General features: G+C 35.8%; 1 protein-coding gene across 2 annotated transcripts in view; it reads left to right on the top strand.

Annotated features, from left to right (window-relative positions):
- Positions 1 to 23,446, top strand: part of Fchsd2 (FCH and double SH3 domains 2) — a 244,730-nt gene that overhangs the window by 9,416 nt on the left and 211,868 nt on the right. The gene's annotated exons all lie outside the window — the stretch shown is intronic.

The following is a 23,446-nucleotide window of genomic DNA, read 5'->3' as shown; positions in this document are numbered from 1 at the left end:
ATGCGTTAAACCCTGCGTACAATCCCCAGCAGTGCAAAAGCAACAACAGTAACCAAAAAACACGAAACAATTTGGTGGTGGAAGGACAGTTTCTCCTTATCTGATTTCTCTCTCCCTCACTTCCTTCTTTCCTTCCACTAGGAAAGATAGTTTTTACCAGAAATTTTCCCAATAGACTTTGTCTTGCTATCATGTTGGCTGAGTTTGCATCTTATGCCCATGTATGCCTAGCTGCAAAGGAAGCTGATAATGTGATTATCATCTTGGCGTGGATCTTTTATTTGTTTGGTTGATCTTTGCCAGGAAATAAGGTAATGACAGCAATAGGGATTTTGCCTGGTTTGCTACAAGGCCTACTTCTAATTTACTCTTATGGGTTTCCATAGAAGTCTTAAAAGATGTGTTGGGGTTAGAATGTGAGGGATATTACTGAAACTGCAGTTGTTCCAAGAGATTGTGAAGAAGGAACACAATTTTCCAGCTACTTTTGAATATAGTTACTTAGGTTAGGAGTAGAATTTTGTATTTACCATAGATAGTATGGCCAGTGTCCTCTTAGGATTCTTCTCCTAGGAATGTAGGAGTAGTTAAAAATCTTGTACTTCTGGTCATTTGATAATTTGGAGAAGTGGTTGTCAAAGAGCCCTGTAGTCAGTTGTACTTCATTGGCCTTCTTTTACTTCTCAGGTGAGAGCATTAGTAAAGTCGCTGAACTAAAAGGAGGGAGGGACAAATATCAGCTAAGATTGTCCCTGTCTGAATAGTTCGTCCTAATAACTGAGGAGTGGCAGTTTGGTCTTGGGAGTAAGAAGGTAAGGCCTTTTACCAGAGGAAGCATGCTGTGGCGAGTTGGTGTTTTTCTTTGTATATACTTGGAATGTTCATTTGAATCTCACAGATAATATTCTGTGTTTGGTATCAGTATTCAGAAGGACCTGATGCATAAGCAGGGGTTTGTAAGTTTGGGTTGTGCTGTTGCTGTTCAGTGACTAATTTGGGAACTAGGCACAAAAGTTTTTAACCCAGTCCTTTGTTCCACTGCTGCAGATTTTCTCTCATGTTGGTCAGGATTAGTTTATAGACTCTTAGCTGATGTTTTGGTTTATTTCATTTTATGATGTCCTTGAGTATTACTTGGGCATGCTTTACCATTTGATTTCCTTTTTAGCATTCATGTGTGAATGTCTTGTCATCCAGATGTTTTCTGTTTTGTGAGCTTTGAAATAATTGCAATTAAAAAGAAAATGTTATTTTTGGTATTATGAAAAGTGTTAGCACATCTGTGGTCCTACAGGAAACAATTGGAGTATATATGTCCTCTGGATTATATTTTAGTGGCATTTGTTTTTCCTCCCATGAGGGTAGGGGGCAGAGAATTTCTATGTATGCCCTTTTTTTGTATGTTTTGAATTTTGAACTATGTTAATATTGCTTACTCTCCAAATTAAAATTAAATGATTCTAACACTAGTAAATGTTTTATTGCATGTCTATTAAACATAACACACTGTAAAAGTTTAACTTCAGTTGATGCTAAAATGACATTTTGGCTTTTAGTTTTCAGTGATTTTCATTATTAATAGACTTTCATTTTTTGGTACTGGGGATTGAACCCAGAGGTACCTTACCACTGAGCTACATTTTCAGCCCTTTTTAATTTTTATTTTATCTTGCCGAATTGTTTAGGGTCTCACTAAATTGCTGAGGCTGGCCTCAAAATTGCAATCCTTCTGCCTCAGCCTCTTAAGTTGCTGGGCTTACAGGTGTGTGCCACCACGCCCAGCTACTTATAGGCTTTAAAATTTATTTCTAATATGTGCAAATACTAATAATACTTGATTTACAAACTGCCCTTTATAAAATGATTGGTTTCCAGGAAGTTACAACCTGAGTTGGTAAAATTGGCTTTATGTACTACTATGTTCCTTTCTTTCTGCATTGTGGAATTCTTTTGTCCCCAAATAAGCAAACATATTAGATGGTTAGATTCCTGTCTAATCTAGGATTTTATGTATGTCTGTGTTTATGCAAGCATGAATACATGCAGTGCTGGATATTGAATTTAGGGCCTTTTGCATGCCAGGCAAGCATTCTACCACTGAGCTATACCCTCTTCCTAGTCTTAAATTTAGCTTTATTTATCCTAAGGTTTTATGTCATGGTCATCATTTAAAGCATTGTTTCTGTGGTAAAATGCATTTTACATTTTTAGCCAACTTTCTTCATTTGTTTTGTTATAAGAGGTATTTTATAGTTTTTTTTAGCCAGGTTGAATTGTTGAATATTATTTTTATTCCACTTTATTTTTTCTTATGCATTTTTAGTTATACTGCCTTTTTTTGGTCGTGGTGGTAGTGCTGGGAATTGAATTGAGAGTCTTGCAAGGACTTTACCACTGAGATATAGCTCTGTGTGTTTGTGTATGTGTGTGTGAGTACTGGGGGTTGAATCCAGGAATGCTACACTAAGCTACATCTCTGACCCTTTTAAATTTTGAGATAGGGTCTGGCTAAGTTGTGGAGGCTGGCCTCAAACTTGAGATCCTCTGCCTCAGGCTCCAGAGTAGCTGGAATTATAGGTATGCATTACTATGCCTGGCTTCATTACTTTCTGTTGTTGGGTGTTACATCATAGTGGTTGATGTTTTATTCCCATTTTGGTATATTTATGTAACCATCTTTTTAGAATAAATTTCTAGAAGGATAATTGATGGGTAAACATTATATACTGTTTAAGTGGTTGTATGTACTTGCTGCCATATTACCAGTACCACTGTCTATACAGGTACCTTATTTCCAGAGTTGGCAATAGCATGTTGTACATGTTCAGTAACCCTTAACTGAAAACTCTTGGGACCACGAGTGTTTTGGATTTTGGATTTTTTTCATATTTTGGAATATTTGCATACTTACATATATATATATTATATATATATATATATACACACATAAACATACATACACATACATACATATATACACACACACACATACACACTAAGATATTGTGGGGATTAGTGCCAACTTGGAGCACAGACAGAATTCATTCATGTTTCATACAAACTTACATGCATAGCCTGAAGGTAATTTTATATAGTCCTTTTAGTGTACTCGAGTTTTGTGACTCTTCACATGTGATCATAGGTGGAGTTTTTCACTTGAGGCACCATATCTGCACTCAAAAAGTTTGGATCTTGGAGTATTTTTTTGGATTTCTGATTAGACATGCTTGACCTGTATTATCATTATTCTAATGTTGGTTGTTATAATATTATAGGCAAAATTTTATAGCATAAATCTAGGGGTTTTTTTTGTTTACTAGCAAGGCTGGATTTTTTTTGCATGTCCGTCAATTTTATCTATTTTGTAGTCATTTTTCCTTACCTAGTTTTTGATTTGAATATTGGTTTTACTGTTTTTAAAATTTGGGTTGTTAGTTTTATTTCAAAGTGCTTTTTCTCATTTTCTAACTTTGCTTTTTTCAAAAGTTCCAAAACTTAGGAAACAACAGTGTAAGCCTAGGTTGCTACATACTTATAAATCTAAAAAGCATAATGATGCTGAGTATTGAAAATAAAGCACTAAAATATTTTATAAAATACTTAGATGTGAAATGATATTATGTTTATGAGGCAGAATTGAGGTGTAAGCATTAATAGGAATAAAAATATATTAAGATAAATGGAATAATCCAGAAACTCAATAGGCTTGAGGATTTATTCACCTAATAACATATATTTGAAATACAAAAGGTACAAATTTCAAAATTTTATGGAGAAATTAACAAATTTATAATCCACTGAGAGTCCCCCCCCCCCCCCCCCCCACACACACATAAGAGAGTTTATTAAGCAACCGGACAGAGTGTCTCCCTGCAGGGTAAGAGAGAAAATGAGGGGAAAAGAGAAAGAGAGCATGCGTAAGAGAGAGAGAGAGAGAGAGAGAGAGAGAGAGAGAGAGAAAGGGAGGGAGGGAGGGAGGGAGAGAGAGAGAGGGAGGGAGGGAGGGAGAAATGGAGGAAAGCATGAAAGCGAGGAGGAGAGAGAGAAAGAGAAAATGGCAGGGGAGCTGTTCTTAAGCAGTCGAATTCTGCGGGCTAACAGGGGCCCAATAACGGAGAAGAATACTTAATAGCTAGCTAGGATGTTCACAGACTGACAAGCTAGGTTGTAAGTTGGAAGGAGGGGAAATGACTGTAGCATAAAGGGTGGGGGAGCAGCTTTATATTATATTATATTCCCCTGTTCATACTGAGAGATTTTAACATCCTCTTTCTGGTTATTTTGTTTTTTTTTTTTTTTTTAGACAGGGCTTCTCTGTGTTGCCTAGGCTGACCTTGAACTCTTGGGCTCAGGTGGTCCTCCTGCATCATCCTCCTCCATATCTGGGCCTCTAGTACATGCTACCATACCTGTCTTTTACATAGCTCTTTCTGAAACTGACAAAGTATATAGAAGATTTGACTTATATAATAAGCTTAATTAGTTACAAACATATAGAATTCTACATTTGTTACAGAGAAAATGAATTCACAAGTAGGAAAATGGATCCAAGTATTAGCCCATAAAAGGAAGTCTCAATAAATTCCATTGAAATGGTACCATACTTTTTGTGTAGTATGTGGTTAAGGGAGGGTTCAGAGCCAAATTGTGGTTGTTCCCTACTTGTATGACTTTAAATTGTTTAACTTCTTTTCTTTAAATTTTATCATCTGTCAAATGGAGATGATAACAGGGATCCTTTAAGAGAAGCAGAATTTGGAACAATGCCTCACGTGTGGTGAGGGCTCTGTAAATGTTTACCATCATCATTATAATATTCTCTAATTGCAATACAATGAAAATATTAATCAACAAAAAGATAAATATCCTCTTTCTCCCCTCAAAAGAGAAAAACCTTCATATCTAATACTCAGCAATTTAAGATGAATTAAGGATATATGCAACAATGTGAGTGAATCTCAGAAACATACTGAGTGAAAGAAACTAGGTAGCCAAGAGTGCATGCTGTTTGATTTCATGTATATTAAGTTCTAGAGTAGGCAAAACTAATTTGTGGTGGAAAAGAAAGCAGTACTGTGGTTTCCCCTAGAGGTTAAGGACAGGAATTGATTGAGAAGTAGCATGAGGGATCTTTCTGGGTTGTTGTCCTTCTATATCTTTAAAAGTGTTTGGGTTACACAGGTCTGTACATTTGTCAAAACTCAGATAATGTATACATAAAGTTTTTGAATTTAGTTGTGCATAGTTTTATACAAAAAGACCAAGAAAATATTGGACCTTATTTAACAACACTGCATGCTGAAATATTTTGGGTGGAAATGTACCAATATCTACAATTTGCTTGGCACTAAATATAAGATGGATTAATAGATGTCTAGAGAGATGGATAAATGAATAGATATGTAATTAAGCAAGTGTAATCAAATTTCATGTCAGAATCTAGGTGGTGGCTATATGGGTGTTAACTGTCAAATACTTTGTTACATGTTTGAAAAATTTTACAATCAACTGTCAAACTAAAACTAGACAACACTACTTTTAAACTAGTTAAAGTAGAAATCATAATTGAAACTTTCTAAACACCACACAGTAACAGTGAATCCTCTAAATAACAAAACTTGTAGGGTTAAAAAAATAAAGATAAGACTTAATAAGATATAGGGCTGGGGGTGTAGCTCAGTGGCAGAGCATGTGCTTAGCATGCACACGTTCTAGGTTTCATTACTAGTACATATACATGGGTGCTCATATGTGCAAAAAGTGTAAGGTATGATTCAAAAGGAAATTTATAGTTTTTAATGAATTTGTTTAAAAATGGGAGCTATTGAAAATTAGTGGGCTTAGTGTTCAACAAACTAGAAAAATTACTATACTTAAAAATAATACGAAGAGATTATAATGAAAAATCAAAGGCTACTATGTAGTGTTTTAGAGTATCAAAACTTGCTGCAATCATTACAGTCATGGTGATGTTTTCGAATATCTCTCATTAGCCTGGGTGTGTGGTGCATGCCTATAATCCCAACTACTCTGGAGGCTGAGGCAGGAGGATCAAAGTTCAAGCCAGCCTGGGCAATTTAGCAAGACTATCTCAAAAAGATCTGGGATTATGTATCTCAGTGGCATAGTGCTCCTGTGTTCAATCATCAGTACAGCCTCCCTGACCCCCCAAAAAAAGCCAAAAAGTGGCAACGACCTTTTATTACAGTCATGAATAAGTCAAATATGCCTCCTGTGATGTTACTTTTACGTGTTGATTTGGCTAGGCTGTAGTATTCAGTTATTTAACCAGATGTTTGTGTGGTGCTGTGAAGGTATTTTGTGGATGTGATCAATATCTGCAGTCAGCTAACTTTAAGGAAATTACCCTCAATAATGTTGTGCCTCATTTGAAAGGCTTTAGGAGCAAAACTGAAGTTTTCTGAAGAAGAAATTTTGCCTCAAAATGGTAGCATTAACTGCTGCCCAAGTTTCCATCTTGCTGGTATGCCCTACAAATTTCAGACTCATTAGCCCCAAAATTGTATGAACCAGTATGTTAAGAGAAATCCCTATATGTGCCTCTGTTTACCTACATGTCTTTCTCTCTCCTGTTTTTTCTATTACTCTTGAGGAATCTTGATTGATACATCCCCCAATTCCAGAAGATGGAAAAGACACAAGAAAAAAAATTCTCATCATTTAAAAACAGTAAGATTTTTCTAGGGAGATTCATCTAAGAGCAGGTATAAAATGTGAGACCAACTGGGTGCAGTAGTACATATCTATAATCCCAGCAACTCGGGAAGCTGAGGCAAGAGGATCACAAATTTGAGGCCAGCTTTCGCAGTTAGTGAGACCCTGTCTCAAGTGCTGGGGGTATAGCTCAGTGGTAGTGTCCCTGGGTTCAATTCTCAGTACAAAAAAAACCCACAAAAAACCAACAAACGACAATAACAACAACACAAAGTGAGACTTCTAAGAGTTTGGTGAATTTGTTAGTTATAATAAAACCAATACTGCTTATATATCCTAGTAATTACCGTTATAAAAGTAATAGGAAAACGATCCCAATCATACACCCTCAATAATAAGGACACCCGAGATCAAAACTGTGTCAAAACTTTGTGGAGAGAATTAAGAAGTACCTTCTGAAGATTTTGAAAGAGAATCTGAATGAATGTAGAAATATATATCAAGTTCATGGATGAAAAGACTTAGTATTAAAGTATCAATTCTCTAGCTTATTCAGTGTGGTTCCAATACAAACCTCAAAAGACATTTTTCTCATCAAATTTATCAAACTGATTCTAAATTTCACTTATAAGAGTAAAATCTAAGAACAGCATAGTTCTGATGTAGCAACTGACATTTGGGAGGATTGCTTTATCAAATAAAAACCTGAAGTGCTTCACTGGCAGAGGGATCATTACTGTTTTTACATGACAAACTGTATGGCTCAGTCCATTGCCAGAATGCTTTCAAATAAATGTATTCTGTTTAAATTTATGAAACTGTATTATGTAATTTTGAATTTCACTATTGAGTACTCTAATTTTCTTGCTTTAAATTAGTAAAGTTTGTACTGTTTTTTTCTATTAAAGAGAAGCAGAGTAAAGTGATAAAACCTTGTATGGTGTTTGATTGTACCAGGTGCAGATCCAGTTTACAGTTGTGAAGTATACATAGTATTCTCACTAATGCCAAGCATCAGGCCAAGAGAGCTGGACTGGAATTACACTGATAGCCACTAGCAACAATCTTATAGCCTGCATTTAAGATGAATTCTGTCCATGTTGGGGAAGTGTGACTGTCAGGTCCTTGGAAGTTTTTTAAAGGGTTCAGTAACACAAAACATTTCTTTGTATTTTTTTTTTTCTTAGCATCTGCACCAGTGGTATTTACTAGGACCTTAGGTACCTTGTTTCAGACATTTTAAAAATAAAAGATACAGGACTATTTTTTAAAAAAATTTAAAGCCTAGCTGGGTATGGTGGAACAGAGCACCTCTGGGTTCAATCCCTAGTATCACCATCACAAAAAAAAAAAGAAAAATTACCACAAGCCTTCCATGGAGGAGGATTTGCTTGTTTCTTAGGACTGTTAGAGTCCTAACAGTCTGTTAAGACTGCTAGCTTATTGTAGTTTGACTTAATAAATCTCTAAAGTACATCTGCATAAACATAGAATGATATGAAGAATGTTGATGTTAAAAGCTCCTTTTTTTGACATTTCTTAAGTTTATTTTGGAAAAAATTTTGTTTTAACTTGGTAGAAATAGGATATATACATATATGTATATGTGTATACATATGTATATATGTATATACACACACACTTTTTCTTTTTTTGGTACTGGGGATTGAACCCACAGGTACTTAACACTGATCCACATCCCCAACCCTTTTTATTTTTCATTTTGAGACAGGGTCTCACTAAATGGCTGAGGTTGGCCTTGAACTTGCGATCCTCCTTCCCTAGCCTTCTGAGACCCTGGGATTATAGGCAAATACTATCGAACCCAGCCAGCACCTATATTTTATGCATAGGTTTTATATATACATGCATTTCAGTTTAATTGAACTTCTGTGTGCCTGATGAAGCTTAATGCGTGGGGCTCAAAAAATGTTTGAGGTAGAGATGAATATGTTTTCAGTGTAATATAGTTAGTAAAACAGATACATACTTTGGGAATTTGGGAAGATTGATATGTGATCAGTAGGGATTTAGATAATGATTTCTTTAAGAGATGATACCTAAAGTAAGCTTAATCAAATCTTATAAAAATAGAAGCAGGTTAAAATTTCAGAAATGATAAACCAATTATTTTTTATTTCTGCTTTGCAGATTCAGAAGTAATGGTACTTAAAGGATATTACTTGTTATTTGGGTATTAACCATTTTATAATAATTCCTTTTTTTCTTTTTGAGATAGTTTCACTTTATTACTTAAGCTGTTCTAAAACTCCTGGGCTCAAGTGATCTTCTCAGTATCTGGGACTGCGTGCATGCATCACCATGCCTGACTTACTTTGTTTTACTTTTTTCCTAGCTTTATTGAGTAATAACTTATATACAGTAAAATCTGTCCATCTTAATTATATATAGATTGACATATTTTAATAATTATATACTGTATGTAGGTCTGATGGCACATACCTGTAATCCCAGTGACTCAGGAGGCTGAGGCAGGAGAATTGCAAGTTCAAGGCCAGCCTCAGGAACTCAGTGAGATCCCTTAGCAACTTAGTGAAACCCTGTCTCAACATAAAAAATAAAAAGGACTGGGGAATGTGACTCATTGGTTAAGCACCCTTACATTCAATTCCTGCTACCTAAATAAATAAATAAACATTGTATGTTATAGTTGAATAATTACTATCACAATATAGAATATTTCCATCATCGAAGAAATTTTTTTTTTTTGATGTTCTTTGTTGTTCCAGTCTCAGGTAACTACTGATCTACTTTGTTATTATAGTTGTGCTTTCCTAGAATTTAATGTAAATGGAATCATAATCATATTGTAGATAAATTTGTGTTTGACATCTCAGTGTAATTTGTTTATTAGTATGTTTTCAAGATTTATCTTTGGCATGTATATTGATATTCTTTTTAAAGAGTAGTTTGCTGAGTGGTTTTCTATAGTTCAGCATGTCTTAGTCCATTTTGTGCTGCTCTAACAATACCTGTGACTGAGTAATTACAAAGAACATTAGCTCATACTTCTGGAGCCTGGGAAGTCCATGATCAAGGGACCAGCATCTGGCAAGGGTCCCTTTTCCCCCGCAAAGGTATAAACAGGTTTATTTAGGAAGTAGGAGGGGAGCTGCACAATTTCGTGCCAATTTTCCTCGCACTTGCGCATTTCCCTCATTTTACAAGGGTGCAGGCCAAGGGCATGTCGATCAAGATTTACAGCTGTGCTTTCTGCATCTCTGTGGCTTGTGGGCATTTCCTTGAAGACTCAGAATGTCTCTTGTTTTATCCTAAATCACTATCTCATTTTTCCCTCTCTCAGACTTTGGTCCCTTAACTATTTTTTTTTTTTTGTACCAGGGATTGAGCTCAGGGGCACTTAACCACTGAGCCAGATTCCCAGCCCTATTTTGTATTTTATTTATAGACAGGGTGTTATGGAGTTGCTTAGTGCTTTGCTTTTGCTGAGGCTGGCTTTGAACACACTATCTGCCTGCCTCAGCCTCCTGAGCTGCTGGGATTATAAATGTGCACCCCTGCACCCGACCTGATCCCTTAATCTTAAGAGTTGGTGAAGGTTGAAGATCTGTCTTCTGTAGCTGTTTCGACTGGGAAGGGGCCATTACCCTGCCTTGTTAGGGATCAAAAGTGTCTCATCCTGACTGGTGTAAAGGGAGATAGACAGTGGTGTCAGTTGTGGGGATGGTTTGGAATTTTTGTGTTGCCATCCTCAATAAGCACTTGTTGTAATCTGGAAGATAGAAACTTCCTTGAGAGATTAAAAAGGTAAAAACTGAGCAATAGGAGCAGAAGTATAGTTACCAGAGGTTCTAATAGCAGTTACAGCCAGGTGAGGTAAAACAAGTCAGTTTTAATAGTTTTTATTTGCCTGTACACATCTCAGGATATGGATTTTATTCTTTTTTCAAAAGCATGTCTGTCAGCTCAGACAGATTAACTCAGGCCAAATTTAGATTTTAGCTGTCTCTTTTGATGGTGGTAAGGGCCCTTTTGATGTGGCATTTCATGGTGAAAATGTAGAAGGGCAAAAAGGGAGAGGGACCAAAATCACCCTTTTATCTGCATTCCCCACCCTACCCTCCAGTACTGGGGATTAAACCAAGGTCCTGTGCATGCTAGGCATTCTTTTATGGTGTCATTAGTCCGTCCATGAGTGCAGAGCCCTTTTGGCCTAATGACTTCTTAAAGGTCCCACATCTTAATACTGTTACAACAGCATTTAAATTTCAGTAAGTTTTGGAGTGGGCAGTGGACAAACATTCAGACCATAGCAGAGTGTACCTGCAGTTTATTTCATGAGTTGTTGGGCATTTCGTTGTTTTCCAGTTCTGGGCTATTACAAATAATGCTGCTGTAAACATTTGGGTATAAATCTTTGTGTGAACATGTTTTCATTTCTTGTGGGTAAATACCTAGGAATGTGATTGCTGGGTCCATTGACAAAATTGTGTTAACTTTAAAAGAAACTGCCAAAGTATTTTCCAAAGTGGCTCTACTATTTTATATTCCTGTCAGGAATGTATGAGCATCCTGGTTGTGCCTCATCCTCATCAACACTTAGTATTATTATAGTTTTTAAAAACTTAGTCATTCTAGAGGGTATTCAGTGATATCTTGTTTTAATTTGCATTTCACTAATGACTAGTGATGGTAAACAACTTTCCATTGTTGTTGAGCCATCAGATAATTTCTTTTGTGAAGTGTTTATTCAGATACTTTACCCATATTTAAACATTGAGTTGTTTGACTTATTGAGCTCTAAGAATTTTTTATATATTCCAAATACAAGCCCTTTTTCTGATTCCACCCCCCCCCCAATCTGTGGCTTTCTTTATCATTTTGTTCATTATGTTTTCAAAGAGTAAAAGTTTCAGTTTTGATGAAATTAATTAATTAGCTAATTAATTAATTTCTTTAGCAGTTTTGGGGATTAAACCCAGGGTATCTTGCAGTCTTGGCAAGCTTTCTATCTCTGAGCTATACCCCCAGTCCTTTTTTATTTTGAGACAGGGCTTGCTAAGTTGCCAAGGTTGACCTCAAACTTGGCATCCTCCTGCTTCATCCTCTTGAGTAGCTGGGATTATGGGAATGTGCCATTATTCCTGGCTTGATGAAATTTATTTTATAAAAATTTTCTTCTTTGGATTGGGCTTTTTAATGCTTTACAACTTTTCCACTGTCTCAAAATCACAAAGATTTTTCCTATGGTTTCTTTTAGGAAATTAATTTTAACTCTTAGGTTTTCATTTTCAGTTAACTAAGCCACATCATTTGTTGAATGACTGTCTTTTCCCCATTGAATTAGCTTTTTCACTTTTGTTGAAAGTTAGTTGGCATGTATGTATATATTTGTTTGGACTCCCTTTTGATTCATTGAGTGATATATCTATTCTTATGCTACTACCACACTGTTTGTAACTAACCTTATAGTAAGTCTTAAAATTAAATAGTGTCAACTTTCAATTTTGTACTTATTTTTCAGAGTCATTTCAGTTACTCTAGATATTTTGCATTTCAGTATCAATTTTAGTATTAGCTTGTTGGCTTTTTCAAAAAGCTTGCTAGAATTTTGTTTAGTATTACATTGAATCTATGGAACAATTTTAGGGAAAATTACCATTTTAACAATATTGAGACTTCCAGTTTATGAACATAGTATGTATTCTCTATTTAGGTCTTCTTTAATTTCCCTTTGCAGTACTGTAGTTTTCAGTATACAAGTATTCTGCATCTTTTGTTAAATTTATTTGCAAGTATTTTATTTTTTGATGCTAATATAGATGGAACATTTAAAAATCATTTTCTGATTGTTTATTTTTTGGTAATGTGGGAATGTAATTAACTTAAAAATATTAGTTTATATCCTGTGACCTTGTTACATTTTTTTGTTAGTTTAATAGCTTTTTAAAATAGTTTCCCCTCTACATGATCATGTCATGTGAAATGCTAGTTTTGGTTTTTCCTTTCTTTTTTTTTTTTTTGGTACTGGGGATTGGACCCAGGGGTGCTTACTACTGAACCACATCTCCAGGTCTTTTTATTTTGAGACAGAGTCTTGCTGAGTTACTTAGAGACTTGCTAAATTACTGAGGCTGGCTTTGAACTTGTGATCCTCCTGCCTCTGCCTCTCAAGTCACTGGGATTATAGGTGTGTGCCTCCATACCTGGCATTACTTTTCCCTTTCTAATTTATGATGCCTCATTACTTTTTCTTGCCTTTTTGCACGGTCTAGGGTTTCTAATATTATTGTGAATACAAGTGGTGAGAGTGGACATCTTTTCTTCCTGTTTTCTTCCTGATGTTAGGCAAAAAGCCTGAGGCTTTTGCCATTGCACAGGCAACTATAAATTAATTTTTCATAGATATTTATTGGGCAGTGGTTGAGGAATTCCCTTTTTTCCTAGTTTCATAAGAGTGTGTGTTTGTTTATTTGTTTCAGTACTGGGAATTGAGCCCAGAGGCCTTTTACCACTGAGCTACATCCTCAGCCCTTCTTATTTTTGTTTTGAGACAGGTTCTTGCTAAGTTGCTTAGGGCCTCGCTAAATTGCTGAGACTGGCCTTGAACTTGTTATTCTTCTGCCTCAGCCTCCCAAGTTGCTGGACTTATAGGCATATACTACCATGCCTGACTCTGACTAATGCTCTTATGGATATTTGTGTGTGTTTTTGTTTAAACATCTTTTCTGGAGTATATACTTAGGCACAGAATTATTATGTCATATAGTAATTCCACGCCTTAACTATTTTAGAAACCACCAGGGTGTTTTCTGTAGCCAGTGCACCATTCTGTCTTCCTACCAGCAATGACTTGTCCACATATTGAGCTAATACTTACTATTTTTTTTTTTTTTTTTATAGCCATCCTAGTGGATGTGAAGTGGTTTCCCATCGTGTTGTTTTTTGGTACCAGGGATTGAACTCAGGGGTGCTTAACCACTGAGCCACATCCTCAGACTTTTTCTATATTTTATGTAGAGACCTTTTTTATATTTTATTTTAATCCGCCGAGGCTGACTTTGAACTCCCAATCCTCCTGCCTCAGACCCCCAAGCAGCTGGGATTACAGAAGTGTGCCACTGTGCCTGCTGTTTTTTTGTTTGTTTGTTTTTTTAGTTGTAGATGGACACAGTTTCTTCCTTCCTTCTTTCCTTTCTTCCTTCCTTCTTTCCTTCATTTTTTCTTTCGTTCTTTCATTCTTTTGTTTTTTCTTCCATGTGGTGCTAATAATTGAACCCAGTGCCTCATATGTGCTAGGCAAGTGCTCTACCACTGAGCCACAACCCCAGCCCCCCATCATGGTTTTGATTTACATTTCTCTCGTGACTAATGATGTTGAACACATTTTTATATGCTTGTTGACCTTTTGTATATCTTAGAGATTGAACCAAGGGCACTGTGCGTAGGTAAGCACTCAGCCACTAAGCTAAACACATCTACCCATCTTTGCCCACTTTTAAATTAGGTTGTGTTTTTGTTGTTCAGCTGTAAGGATTCTTTAAATATTCTGACTGTTAGACCCTTATATATGATTTGAAAATATTTCTCCCATTCTTTTATCATATTCTCAGTGATGTCTTTTGATGCAGAAAGTTTTAAATTTTGATGAAGGTCATTTAAACTATTATTTGTTGATTGTGCTTTTGGTTTCCCATCTAAGATTCCTTGCCAAATCTACAGTCATGAAGACTTTTTTTAAAAAAAGTGTTTTATAGTTTTAATTGTTACATTTGGGTCTTTGATCCATTTTGAGTTACATTTGGAATGAGATAGGGGTCCAAGTTCATTCTTTTGCATGTGGAAATCTTGTTGTCCCAGCACTATTTTGTAGAATTGATTCTTCTTTCCTAATTGAATGGTCCTGGCACCATTATTGAAAATAATTGGCTTTAGATATTTGATTTTTTTCCTGGACTGTCCATTCTTTTCATTTAACAATATGATAAATCAACTAGACCTAATAGATACACCCCCCTCAGACAAAGCAGTTTATATATTCTTTTCAAGTGCATGTAGAATGTTTTCCAGGATAGATCAAACAATTATCATTATCAATTAAAGATCAAAATCATACACAGTAGCTTTTCTGCCTACAATGGAATAAAGCTAGAATACTGGAAAATTTGCAAATGTGGAAATTAACACACTCTTAAACCACTAGTGGGTCAAAGAAGAAATGATTGGGCAAATTATAAAATAAGACAAATGAAATTAAAAACACAACAAACGTGTGGTATGCTGTGAAACTAGTATTGGGGGGAATTTTATAGCTATAAATGACTGTGTTAAGAAAGAAGAAAGATCACAGGACATGGTGTCATACCCCTGTAATCTCAGTGCCTTGGGAGGTTGAGGCAGGAGGATCCCTAAATTTGAGACCAGAGTTAGCAATTTAGTGAGGCCCCAAGCAACTTAACAAAACCTTGTCTCAAAATGAAAAGGGTTAGGAATGCGATTCAGTGGTTAAGTGCCTATGTATTCAGAACTCAGTTCAAAACAATCTAACTTTATGCCTTAAAAAACACAAGAAAGGGCAAACTAAACCCCAAGCCAACAAGAAAAAAATAATAAGGACTAGAGATAAACAAAATAGAAAATAGAAAAAAAATTCAGAGATAAATGAAATAGAGAGTAGAAAAACAATGAAGAAAATCAGTGAAACCGGATTTGGTTCTTTGAAGAGATCACCAAATTGACAAACCCTTAGTTAGATTAAGCAAGAGAAGATGCAACTAACTGAAATCAGACAATAAAGTGGGGATGGTACCCAACAGAATTTGAAAGGATTGTTTGAGGGAATCTTGTGAACAATGTTAAGTTAGATAATCTAGGTGCAGTGGACAATTTCCTAGAAACACGCACAATGAAACAAAAGAAATAGAAGTTCTCAATGGACCCATGATAAGTATAGAAATTGAATCAGTAATAAAAACATGTCTAAGACTAGATGACTTTACTGGTGTATTCTACCAAACAGTTTAAGAATGAACACCAGCCTTACTCAAGTACTTCTAAAAAGTAAAACAGGAGGAAATACTTCCCAACATGTTCTATGAGGCAATCATTATTACCCTGATACCAAAGTTCAACAGAGATACAAGAAGAAAACTGTAGACTATATTCTTTATGAATATAGATGCAAAAATCCTTAAGAACTACTGTACCAGGAAACCAAATTCAACAACAGGTTGAAAGTACATACATCATTACCAAGTGAGGTTTATTCCATGAATACAAAGGAGGTTCAAAATTAGAAAATCAGTTAATAAATTTACCACTTTTTTTTTTAAGATGTTGATGGACCTTTATTTTGTTCATTTATTTATAAGTGGCAGTGAGAATGAAACTCAGTGCCTCACACATGCTAGGCAAGTGGCTCTACCACTGAGTCACACCCCCAGTCCAAATTTACCACTTTAATAGAACAAAGGAACCCCCCCCCCACACACACGATTATCCTAATAGAGGCAGAAAAAGCATTTGACAAAATTAGGACTCTTTAATGATAAAAAGTCAGCAAACTAGAAATAGAAGAAAACTTCCTTAGCATGTTGAAGGACACATGCCCATTAGTATCATCATATTCAGTGGTGACAGACTGAAGCTTTCCCTCCAAGATGAGGAAGAAGACAAAAGATGTACATTTTCACTGCACTCTTGTGCTTTGATGTTCTCTCTGGATGTGGTATTTGCTTCATTAATTTTTAAAAATTAATTTTAAAGATTCATTTGAAATATTTGGTCACATTATTCTATCTGCTGCACAGTGCTATTTTCTTCATGAATGTCCTTTGTCTACCATGTTTTTCCTGGTTTTTTTTTTTTTCTTTAAAATTTTTTATTTGTTTAGATCTAGTTTCTTCCTTATTTTTGTTTGTTTTTCTTAAATGAGGAGATTTTTCTCCTGTAGGACTTATATGGATATCAGATGTTGGTAGCTTAGGATGGCGATTGTTTCTTAACTTTACTCTGATTTTTTCTTTTTTTAATACTTTTATTTATTTGTTCTTAAATGCTGCTGCTGAGGATTGAACCCAGTGCCTCACACGTGCTAAGCAAGTGCTCTGCCACTGAACCACAACCCCAGTCCCTTCTAATTTTCTTTATGAACAGTGTTGCACATGTGAGTTTTAAACTCCTCAGCTAGTCTGTGAAGATGGCTGCTGCTGGGTTGCTCACAGCACCGATTCTCACTGTCTTTTTGCCCCACTGGCAGTCCAGTTTCTGCCAGTCTGACTTGTTTGTGTGACTCCTAATTTAGTTTTGCCTACTCTACTTTTTCAAACTATGAACAGGGAAACTGTGTACCAGCCTGTGTTCCCTGTTTTTGTTGTTGCAAATGCTAAACTTAAGTTTTGTATGTACCTCAGGAAATGTGTTTGAAGAAACATACTCCCCCTTTCCGTTTGGGTTTTGGAGCCTCATGTCTTATCTTTTCCTTCCTTCTCCAGGTTCTCTCTCCTTTTGGCAGATTTCCCACTTATATGTTATATGTCTCCTAGTTTCTTACTCTGTTGATTTTGGGTGATTTTTGAGAGAAGGGGGTGAAGATTCTCACTTTTCTCTGTACTGTAAAATCAGAAGTACTTGAAATGATTTTTTTGTTTCCTGTAGTACTGGGAACTGAACCCAAGGTTACTTTTCTACTAAGTTACATCTCCAGCTCTTTTTATTTTTTATTATTTATTTTGAGGCAGGGTCTCATTAAGTTGCTGAGGCTGGCCTTAAATTTGTAATCCTCCTTTAGCCTCTTGAGTAACTGGGATTACAAGTGTGTGCCACTGCTCTTGGCTTTTTAAAAATGTATCTTGTTGCTAGTACTTTGTTCATTTAGTGAAAATGTTTAAACTGGATTAAACTTCATAATTAAAAACTTCATGAGTGTAATATTTTCACCTATTTAACAAATGCTTCAGTGGCATTTGCCATGTGCCAAGTTTCTTCCAAGTGCTTTATAAATAAGTACTTATTTAATTCTCATAATTTTTTCTATGAGGTAGGTATTCTTCTCATTCCCATTTTATTGATAGGAAAACTAACTTGCCTGATGGCATCATTTTATGATAGTAGCATTTGTTGCTCTTGTTATCTGTTTATACCTTGTGCAAATGAATCTCTTGAAAGCAGTGTCCTTGTCTTATTCATCTTTATCCAGGCATACCTTGTTTTATTGCACTTCCCAGAGTATTGCATTTTTTTTTTTACAAGTTGAAAGTTTATGACAATCACGTTGAGCAAGTCTGTCAATGCCATATTTCTAACATCTTTTGCTTACTTTGTGTTTCTGGATCACATTTTAGTAATTCTTGAAATATTTCAACCTTTTTCATGATTATCATTATTTCTGTTATAGTGGTCATTTGATATTATTATTGCAATTGTTTTGAGGTGCCATGAACCTCAAAACAAATGCTCTGTGTGTTTTGACAATTCCACTGACCAACCCGTGCCCCATCTCTCTCCCTCTCTTTAGGACTCCCTATTCTCTGAGACATAACAATATTGAAATTAGCCAGTTATTAGTCCCACAGTGGCCTCTAAATCCTCAAGTAAAAGGAAGAGTTACATGTGTTTCACTTTCTTTCTTTCTTTTTTTTCTTTTCTTTTTTTTTTTTTTTTTTTCAGTGTTGGGTATCAGATCCAGAGCTTTGTGCATTGTACCTTTAAGCTATACCCCAGCCCTGTGTCTCACTGAATCAAAAGTGAAATGATTAAGAAATGATTAAGCTTAGTGAGTAAGGCATGTCAAAAGTTGAGATAGGCATGTAGAAAGTAGGTCTCTTGTGCTGAATAGTTAGCCAAGTTGTGAATGCAAAGGAAAAGTTCTTGAAGGAAATGAAAAGTGCTACTCCAGTGAACACACACAAGATAGGAAGTGAAACAGCCTTATTGTTTATTTGGAAAAAGTTTTAATGATTCGGATAGAAGACAAAATAGCCCCAACATTCCCATGAGCCAAAGCTTTAAGAGCCAACATTGTCTTCAATTCAAGAGAGCTGAAAGGTGAGGACTGAAGAAGAAAAGTTTGCAAGTAACAGAGGTTGATTCAAGAGGTTTAAGGAAAAAAGCTGTCTCCATAACAAAAGTGCAATGGGAAGCAGTAGGTACCAGTGCAGAAACTGTAGCAGTTTATGCAGGACACCTAGCTAAAGATAATTGATGAAGGTAATTACACTAAACAACAGTTTTTTTGTTTGTTTGTTTGTTTGTTTTTTGTTTTGTACTAAGGATTGAATCAGAGGGTCTTTACCACTGGGCAATATTCCCAGCCCTTTAAAAATTTTTTTATTTTGAGACAGGCTCTCAATTGCTTAGGGCCTTGCTAAGTTGCTGAGGCTGACTTGGAACTTGTGATCCTCCTGCCTCAGCCTCCTGATTTTCTGGGATTACAGGTACTACTATGCCCTAGCACCTCAACAACAGATTTTTAATGTAGACAAAACAGCCTTCCATTGGAAAAAGATGCTATCTAGTACTTTGATAGCGAGAGAGAAGTTAATCCCTGGCTGTGGAGGACAGGCTGACTAAGCAACTGGTGACTTTAATTTGGAGCCAGTGCTCATTTACCATTCTGGAAATCCAGGGACTCTTACACTAATCTACTCTGCCTATTTTCTTATAAAGGGAACAGTGAAGTGTTGTTGACATTTCATCTTTTCATAACACGATTTACTGAATATTTTAAGCCTATTGTTGAGACCTACTGCTTAGAAAAAACAAAACAAAACACTTCTTTGAAAGTATTACGGCTCGTTGACAATGCTTTTGGTCACCCAAGAGCTCTGGTAGACATGTACGAGGTTAATGTTCTTTTCATGCCTGCTAACAACATCTGTTCTGCAGCCCATGGATCAAGGAGTAATTTCAATTTTCAAGACTTATGATTTAAGAAATGCATTTCATAAGGCTATTAGTGCCATAGACAGTGATTCCTGTGATGGATTTTGGCAAAGTAAATTGAAAACCTTCTGGAAAAGATTCAGCATTCTAAATGTCATTTAAGAACATTGGTGATTTATGGGAGAAGGTCAAAATATCCACAATAACAGGAACTTGGAAGATATTGATTCCAGTTCCCCATGAATGACTTTGAGGGTTCAAACCTTGAATGGAGAAGAGGAAGTAAGTGAAAAGTGATAGAAATAGCATGAAAGCTAGAATTATAAGGTGATCCTGAAGATGTGACTAGATCACTGCGATCTCTTGATAAAACTTTAATAGATAATGAGTTATTTCTTACAGACAAGTAGAGAGAGTAGTTTCTTAGGTAGATCTACTCTTGGTGAAGATGCTGTGAACATTGTTGAAATCACAATAATGAATTCAGAATATACATTAATATAATTGATAAAGCAACAATAGGGTTTAAGAGATTTTAAGAGAAATTTTCCTGTGCATAAAATGTTATCAAACAGCATTGTATGCTATGGAGAAATTGTCTGTGGAAGGGAGAATCCATTGATATGTCAAACTTCATTGTTGTCTTATTTTAAGAAATTGCCTTTGACTCCCAGCATCACCATAAAAAGATAAAAAAATTGCCAAGTTTAATTCCTTTATAAATATGTATCACTGTTTATCTGTATTCCCTTTGATGGACAGCTGGACTGTTTATGATTAAAGGTGTTATAAATGTTTTTGTACAAGTGCTTGTGTGGATAATGCTTTTATTTCTCTTAGTAATACTTAGCCCTGGAATTGCTGTGTCAACATAGCACAGGTTCACTGAATTCAGTGGTTCATGCCTGCAATCCCAGTGACTCAGGAGACTGAGACAGGAGGATCACAAATTTGAGCCCAACCTCAGCAATTTAGTGAGGTCCTGAGCAACTTATTTATTTTATTTCAAAATAAAAAGGGCTGGGGATGTGGCTTAGTGTGAAAGCACTTCTGTGTTTAGTTCACAGTAGCAAAATAAATAGGTTTAATTATATAAGAAGTGCCAGACTTTCCCCCAAAGTGGTTTTGCCATTTTACATTCCTATCAGTGACTTGTTAAGAGTTTCATTGCTCTTTATCTTGACTGATTTTTAGTTATTATCTTGAATTTTAGTCATTTTGGAGGATATGTTTATTTTTAATATTTATTACTATGATTATTGATACCTCATATCTACTGCCACCACTTATAATTTGAACATTCTTAGATGTTCTTTTTATCTTGATGATGAAGTTAAATGGACTCATTACGGAGTTAGGGAGTACTCAATTCTGACACCAACTGTAAGTTTGGTAGTCCCTAAGTCTACACCTTCACCACTCTGATACCAGCTGCAGGTTTGGAGTCTCTAAGAGTGCTTTTACTTCTGACATATCTTACAAGTTTGGAAAACTCGAGATTGTCCTTAGATTTGATAATTTTGCTTATACTCTCAGAGCTCAGGGAAAATTTACTCAGTTTTGTCTTATTTTAGTAAAAGGATCCTGTTTAAAATTAGCCAAGGGAAAAGATGCCTTGGGTAGGGTCTAAGAGAGTTCCAGTCACAAATTCCAGTTGTCCTCTTGCAGTAGACTTGACATAGTGCTTACTTTTCTAGCAACAATGCATGACAATATGTGCAGAGTATTGCCAGTTAGAGAAGCTTATCTGAGCCATGGTGTGTGAGGTTTATATTAGGGTTTGGTCTCCTAGACTTTGACTACTTACCTTGCTGACCTTAGTCTCTAGTCCCTCCAGAGGTTGAGCTGATACTGATGGCACAAAGCCATTCTGTGAAGTCTTCTCAAGTCTTTTCTGAATGCATGTACCTTACCTGGGCATGTATAGTGAGTTTCTGATTTTCCCTGGATATGAGTTGCTTTCGAATGTTCCATCCTTCAGTATCTGAAATGGGAAAAAGAGAAAACAAGGAAAGAAAAGAAACTGACACTTTAAATTTTCTGGAAGTCACTTTAGCTAAAAGGAGACAGACTTGGCATCTGTTTGAAGGAGATTCAGCAGTGGTGCTGCTCTCTGTTTGCACCTCTGTGATCAGAATAGCAATCTGTGATCAGAGCACAGATCCTCAATATTTTAAGGAGAGGTTTTTTTTGTCCATCTGGTCAATGGTAGGTGTTTGCAATCTGCTCCAGGAACATATGCGTAGCTGCCTGCCGAATTCATAGGGGTGGAAGGTGGTAGCTCCTACTGGGCTTCGAGTTGAAATTGGATGAAATTAATCACAGTTTATCATCTCAGCCTGTCCCTGAAAGTTGCACACCTTCTAATGACTCCAGAGTTCCAAAATGGTTACATGAGACAGGTTCTGCCAGTGCCATTAATTGTCTAGTGGGGATACAGATTGTTGGTGCTTCCTAATCTACCATCTTTCCAGAGTTCTCTTCCCTTGCTTAACTCTTGAGTGCACTGGAGACATTTATCATGTAGAATCTTACTGTTTTTTTAATTATTGGTTGGTTATTTATTTATTTATGATACTGGGGATTGAACCCACAGGCTCTCTACCACTGAGCTGCATCCCCAGCCCTTTTTTGTTGTTGTTGTGTTGTTTTGAGACAGAATTTTTGCTAAATTGCTGAGACTGTCCTCAAACTTGGAATTCTCCTGAGTAACTACGGTTACAGACTTGTGTCACCATATCCTGCTATTATTAATGATAATTAATAATAAAAATTCATGAGTCCTTAGGTTTAGTTAAGGGGAGACTTTTTCCTTTCGTTATTTTTAATGGTAAGAAATTGATTATTCACTCAAAACAAATCTAAAAAGATCTTGAATAGTTATATTTCTTAACAGTCATTTTGGTATATTGAAAAAATTTTTCGAGTGGTGTTTTGACTTTTTTTTCTGTTCCAGCTATCACTCTCTCTTTTGTTCTTTTATTCTTTCTTTCCACTCCTTACGCTTATATCCCTGCCTTAGTGCAACAAAGATTGTTTTGGTGTCTTCTTTGAGAGCTTTTATGTATAGAGCAAAATTTGCTAATTAGTCAGTCTTAGTATTTTATATTTTATCTTATACTTTTCTATATTTTATTTAGGTTCTGACTCCTACAATTAAAAATATATTCATTAATTTGAGCTGAGGGACTGGGGAGATAGCTCAGTCGGTAGAGTGCTTGCCTTGTAAGCACAAGGCCCTGGGTTCGATCCCCAGCACCAAAAAAAAAAAAAAAAAAAAAAAAAAAAAAAAAAATTGAGCTGAAATTGAAGTGAGTGTGTGCGTGTGTGTGTTTCATTGGATGTAGCAATTTTAACAGCACAGGTCCCTGGCACATAGCAGAGAAGTCTTTAAACTCAGAATATTTAAAGTAAATGATCAATATTATCATATTTTTTATCTTTCAAGGCCTCAGTTTGTAAAGTACACTTTTATAATATACCACTAAAACAGAAGAAATGCTGCCATTCATAATTAAAAGAGAAATCCCAATATTATATTATAAATTAAAAAAAATTTCTTTTAAGAGACAGGGTTTCACTTTGTTGCCCAGTCTGTCTTCAAACTCTTGAGCTCAAGTGAACCTACAACCTCAACCTCTCAAGTAGTCAAGACTTTCCAGGTGCTTTCCACTATGCCTGCTATAAATATTAATACATGAGAAGTGTGAATCTTAGAATCTGTGAAATTATGCATGTATGGAAATTATGCTTCCATCTTACCACAACGTGTAGTAATTTTGTACTTTGTTTTGTAACTCTTGTGAAAAACTAGAATAAAGGAGTAGATTTGACCATTTTTTTTTTATGTTGAGAAACTGATCAAAATTTTTCATTTTGTTTTCTGTAGTTCCTTGGTTGAATGTTA

This window comes from Sciurus carolinensis, chromosome 11 (genome assembly GCF_902686445.1).
Source record: "Sciurus carolinensis chromosome 11, mSciCar1.2, whole genome shotgun sequence".
Lineage (NCBI taxonomy): Eukaryota > Metazoa > Chordata > Mammalia > Rodentia > Sciuridae > Sciurus > Sciurus carolinensis.
Note: the sequence above shows the minus strand (reverse complement) of the source record. Positions and strands in the feature narration are given on the sequence as shown.